Raw genomic sequence first — 6,773 nt, 5'->3', positions numbered from 1 at the left:
ATCTTATCCTCTTCTGTTTTACATAGTATAGCGGCATGATGTGTTTACCTTTCCTCATCCGAAAAATTATATAATGACCTGTCACAGAATCGAATGAGGAACATTGGTAAACAAGATTACTAAATCAAACTCCATCTCCCCTCCATTAGAGAAAAGGAATCAGATGCTATACTTTCATTTTCTTCCATCATATGAACATCACATGAAATTTGAATCATTAAAATCGTTATGGCTTCCCTGTTTTTGTAGAAAGTGAGATGTTACTGTTATTGTAATCATAAATTATTCAAAAATGAAGTCAGATGAGTAGCAATGGAAATCTTCGAATTTTGTTAGATTTTTATTCTAATCAAGTCTGCTATTCATCCTTCTCGTTATTTCATTGATCCGTGCACACAACCTGTTTGATAAAGTGTCACAGTTTTACTTCATTTAAGTTGTTGTCCCTATATGATATGTATGATGTAATCTATTGTTTTGGAAGGTGTAACCCCTAAGATATTAGGTTACAACCTAGAAGAGATCCTCCAATAGTGGGTGATGATGCCCTCTCCCTCTTTTCTTGCAAATGGGCTTTCTCCACTCCTTTCTTTCTTCACCCTCAATATAGTTGTTGGTGGCATTACATACATACTATATGTCAAGTAGATATTTTACATATCTCACATGGTTTACTTTCATTTAGTATTTGGAAGAATTACTTTCTGAAAATAGATTTTGTTTGCTTATCATATGTGACATGTTAGCCAAAAATTTGGGGAGATAGCTTTTTGTACAATCAGATGAACAAGTAAAGGGTTATGGTACAAGACTGATGAATCATCTAAAGCAACATGCTCGAGATATTGATGGGCTTACTCATTTTCTCACATATGCAGACAACAATGTTGTTGGTTATTTTAATAAACAGGTTAAGCATCTTTTACCTGTTTTCTTATCATTTAGTGTTACTAATTAAAAGTTAAAATACCTTTTTATCCGTTTGTAATCCACTATTTTTGAAATATAATTTGTTTTTTTGTTAGGTTGTATCGAAACCGGGACCAACAGTGAAGAGGATCTTAGGGATCAGTATACTTGACAACAATGGTCTAAATCTTGTATTGGTATTTTTAACTTTAGTTCTTACCTCTTTAATCTGCTTATGCATATTCTGAATGTATAATTTTACCCTTTTAATATGCCAAATATTGCCATAATGCCATTATTCATGTTGCACCCTTCATCATTCACATATCATGTTAATTTTTGCAACTCGGTTATGGTTTTTATGAGTTTATTTTGTTATGTACAAATGGAAAATGAAAATAACATGATACTCAAGTCTGAAAATTGGAAGAAAAGCATATTTCATCCCCAAATAAATATTTCACTAGATTTATTTTGTAAAATTTAGAAACCGAGATGTTTAATAGATTGTTGATTTATTAAGTTAAAACAATGAATCGGTTGTTTGATTCATTGATTCGTGCACACAACCTATTTGACTAGATCTAGCTGCTGCAAGAAGTGCAAGGATAAAGCATGCAAAGCTCAATATATTAAACCAAATCTAGGTAAAAGAAACCTTTTACTACAGTTTTTTTGGAAACTCATGAACCCGACCTATGAGAATTTAATAATTTATATTATGATATTTAAGTGGATATCTCCATATGTGATTTGTTATAATATTTTAGTAATTAACTGGAAGCAAGACTATAAATATGTAGTGATTCACATGTAAATCACAAGTGAAACACATAAGAATTACATGCGATTCACATGTGATTCACATGTAAATCATAAGTAATTCATATATAAATCACACGTGATTCACATGTAAATCATATGTAATTCATATATGAATCACATATGATTCACATGTAAATCACGAGTGAAACGCATATGAATTACATGTAAATCGCGTATGAATTACATATAAATCGCGTATGAATTACATGTGATTCACATGTAAATCACTTGTGATTCACATATAAATCACAAGTGAAAATTATTTGAGTTAATGAACTTTATTATCTTCAATGGCACTAGCCTCATACTTTTATTTATTTACTTTACAAGGTACGAGAAAGATTATATATTTACATGTGAATTATATGTGATTTGCATGTAAATCACATGTGATTCACATGTAAATCATATGTGATTCACATGTGAATCACATTTGATTTACATGTAATTCACATATAAATCACATGTGATTTACTTATGATGTCATATGTAAATGTGATTCATATGTGAATTGCATGTGATTCATATGTTAATCACATGAAAATCACATATGTATTTTTGTGAGTGCTTTTCCATCAATAATTTTTTTTTTCTTGTAGATTTGGAAGAAATTGTGGTGAATATTGAAGATGTGAAAATTGATAAATTGAAGAAAATAAGGAAATATTAACACGAAGACATGAAAATGCTTTGAAATTTGTAGCATTTTTTATTTTTTATATTTTATTTTGTATCGAATAAAATACTTGTACTATTATGGTTATAGATTAGTTAATAAATATGAGATTTGTTGTGATTTACTTACGAATATTATAGTATAAAAATGTATTTATGTGCATTTGAAAAATATATGCACATATGCACCTAAAAAATTATATTTTTTTTAAATTTAGTTTTTTTTTTTTAAAAGTTGTAGTTTTTTTTAATACAGTTTTTTTGAAAAAAAATGTAACTTTCTTTAAAAAAAATGCAGTTTTTTTATTTAAAAATGCAGTTTTTTGAAAAAAAAAATGCAGTTTTCTTTAAAAAAATTGTAGTTTTTTTTTTTAATTTGCATTTTTTTTGAAAAAATTACAGTTATTTTTTAAAAAAAATAGTTTTTTTAATATTTTTTTTCAAAAATTCATGTTTTCTATAAAAAGTTAAAAAATCTGCATTAAAAAAACAAAAAATATTATTTTTTTAAAAATATGAAAATTTGATTTATTACGTAAATTTTTAGACACACACACACACACACACACACATATATATATATATATATATATATATATATATATATATATATATATGTTAAATAACATTAACAAATTAAACATTAAATGAGATTGGTAAGATTACGATCATGTCCTTAACGAATTACTTTTGATCCAACGCTTCACTTTTAGTTTTCGGGTTCTCGGAAAACTATGAGTTTTCAACCGATCTCAACCCTCTATATATATATATATATATATATATATATATATATATATATATATATATATATATATATATATACCCTAATAAATGAAAATGACTTTGCCACATGTCATTCTCTTATAAAATTAGCCACATGTCATTTTGTCATAATTTGAGATATATTTATTTTCCACTTGTCATTACTTTAATTTTCATTTTCAATATATAATTAATCTAGTTTCCATAAATTAAACCTACCATAATGACTATTAATTTCAAATTTTAAATTTTAAATTTTAAATTTCAAATTCAATTTTAAATAAATTTACAATTTAAACCTTTATGTTTAACGTTTTGTTATTATTAACCCGTTTAGTACACACTAAACACATAATTTTAATTTATTTATTTTTTGCATGTTTTTTTCTCATAATTTTCACTTATTTCAATTTCAAATTCAAATAAAATTTCTATTTAATCGTTCGTACTTAACATTTTGTTTTAATCAACCTGTATAATATACGGGTCTCACAACTAATATATATATATATATATATATATATATATATATATATATATATATGGGAAAAGGGAATATATGGCTATTAGGTATTTAAGTTTAGGTATAGAATATAAAACTCGACGTCGTTTTGTAGATGAACAATCAAATCCTTAAATTGATTTTACGATTTCCTAGCATATGGTTTCTTTCCTTCTTTCGATCTTAGTATTCACGATCATTCTTTATTGACTAATCATCTTCAACCCTAATATCGTCTTTTTTGATATTACATCGCTTTTTCCAGGTCGATTTTAGTCGTTAATTTTCCTGCAGTGATTGTCTTCTTCAAATTCACATCCCCTGTTCCATTCCAGGTAGTAATTAAATATTTCCCGGTAATAATAAAGTTGTGCACTGTTTATCTTATTTAAATTAAAATTAACACATTCCCATGTGATGTACAGTGAAATTAGGTTAGTAGTATAATAACATTATCCATGATTCGTTTATTATGCTCAAAGCCCAATAAATTACTTGATAGAAAAGAAAATTGAAAGATCATGTTGTATATTCCAATTATTAAGAAAATAATAGGAATTACTTTGTTTTTCTCCTCTTTAATTCTATAAAGCACATATTACCTTATTGACAGTAAATAATGGAAGGCTCTTTTTGCAACATATTAAATTATACTTTGTTTGACAGCTCTACGGTTTTATATTTTCTAGCTATAAAAAATGTTTAAAATGTAAGTTCTTGTGTTTATATGTACTACAGGTCATTCACTATGAACACAGAAATACAAGTAGCAGACAAATCTATTGAAACACATATGGTTAACGACATTGATGCAAATAGTTATCTAGAATCAACTTTAAAATGCGAGAAAATAAATGATATCGATGTAAATCTGGGTCATGATGGAGATGAAAGTATCATTGGAAAGGTTTTCAGTACACCTCATGATGCATATACGTTTTATAATCAATATGCTTTTTTACATGGATTTGGTATACGAATTCATTGGGCCTTTAAAACAAGACGACAAATGAGCCATACCGTAAAATGTATGTTTGCAATAAACAAGGCTTTAAAAGATTGAAGGCTAATAGTTATGGGGTTGCAAAGAAACAACGTAGAAATTTGAGGACCGGATGCCAAGCAATGCTTCGAATTTCAAAAGGAAAAGATGGGATATGGTTTGCAGACATGTTTAACGATACCCACAATCATGAGTTAAGTGTTACACCTACAAAAGTAATGAAGCATCGTTCTCATGGGAAGCTTCATCGTTCATTGGCATGTAAATCTCTTATGTTGGAGCTTGGTCAATCAGGATTAAAGCCTTCCCAAATAAAAAAGGCTGTTAATGCAATGAAAACTCCACAGGATCTTGATGTTACTTCAAAACAATGTGTGGATATATTATCTGAGCAACGAAGACAATACAAAGGTAAAGAGTTTTACGAGCTTATCAAACATTTCCAAGATAAAGCATTAGTAGATGATAACCAGTATTTTGTTGTGGATTTATTTGAGGACGGGTCTCCTCAAAATATTTTTTGGGCCGATGGAAGATCAAGGGATGCCTATACTAAATTCGGAGATGTTGTTGTCTTTGATGTTACATATATGACAAACAAATTTAAGATTCCATTTTCTCCATTTGTTGGGGTGAATCATCATGGTCAAACCATACTATTTGGTGGTGCATTGCTAGAAAATGAAAAGGAAGAAACTTTCTGTTGGTTATTTGAGCATTTTTTAAAGTGCATGTTCAACAAGCACCCATCTGCAATGATAACCGATCAAGATAAAGCAATCGGTAATGCAATAAAAAAAGTGTTTCCAAACACTCGACATCGCTACTGTGCATGGCATATTAAGAAGCATGAGCTTGAACATCTCCGACCGCTTGTAGCCCATTATAGTGATTTTAAGGAGTCTTATAGACGGTGGGTAAAAAGTGATACAGTTGAAGAATTTGAAACAGAGTGGGAAGTTATGCGTGGTAAGTATAACCTTGAAAATTGTTGTTGGATCATCGATATGTATAACCAACGAAAACATTGGGTTAAAGCCTACTTAAAGGATGTTTTTTTTGCCGGCATGACAACCAGTGGACGAAGCGAGAGCATTCATTCCTTTTTTGATGGATTTGTAAATTCCAAGACAATGTTGAATGAGTTTGTAGTTCAATATGATAAAGCAGTTGAATCTCGAAGAGCTGTTGAAGAAGATGAAGACTTTAAGACTATGAACTCAAAGCCAATTCTATCTTCTGTTCATCCAATAGAAGCAAAAGCAGGTGAATGTTATACCAAAAAGATTTTTGACATTTTTAAAAAAGAATGGATAGAAGCTACACAAAATTTAACTCATGAAACATTAAGAAAATGTACAGAAGAAATCAAATATAGAGTTGGCCAAGTGGATATTGATAAAGCGCATTGGAGATTTGTTAGTTATCGTTTCACGAATCAAGTGGATGTCAAATGTTCGTGTGCTAAGTTTGAAACATATGGCATATTATGCAAACATAGTCTATACGTGATCAAGAAGAGAAATGTTCAAACCCTTCCTGACCATTATATTTTACCTAGGTGGACACTTGATGCAAGGTTTAGGTTGGGTAGTCATAGCGTCGGAATGCATGAGATCAATACCGAAAAGGAAGTTAGTGCCTTAACCCTATGGTATGTCCGTGCGAACTGTAACAAAGCAATCGAACATGCAAAAGACTCCCCTTCAAAGATAAAAAAGTTCAACAATTTAGTGATAAAGTTTTTAGAAGATGAAACTATTCAGAAAAATCCAAATGGACCTCAAAACGTACCTCAAGATTCTTGTGTAGGAATTTCCCAGTTAGACATGATGCCTCATATATCTATTCGAGATCCAATTTTTCTTACTAACACGAAAGGGCGTCCTAAAAATGCAAACAGGATTAAATCTTCTTTGGAGCTGGCAAAGAAAAAGAGAACTTGTTCTCATTGCAAGGGTCTGGGTCATTATGCTACTGGTTGTCCAAGCAGAAAGGTATTTTTTTTAAGCTTTATGATTTTTGTAATCTAATGCTCATTTTTTATTTTTCTTTTTGGTATAGGCAGAGGAGGCTTTACAAGAGAAACAATGA

At 29.5% G+C, this 6,773-nt stretch overlaps 1 pseudogene; it reads left to right on the top strand.

The window, feature by feature from the left end:
• Positions 1-4,424: 4,424 nt before the first annotated feature.
• On the top strand, positions 4,425-6,773 carry LOC145070216 (protein FAR1-RELATED SEQUENCE 5-like; annotated as a pseudogene).

The sequence above is a fragment of the Lactuca serriola genome, chromosome 1, assembly GCF_051521515.1.
Source record: "Lactuca serriola cultivar US96UC23 chromosome 1, Lser_US96UC23_V15, whole genome shotgun sequence".
Taxonomy (NCBI): Eukaryota; Viridiplantae; Streptophyta; class Magnoliopsida; order Asterales; family Asteraceae; genus Lactuca; species Lactuca serriola.
This window is presented reverse-complemented; position numbering and strand designations above follow the sequence as displayed.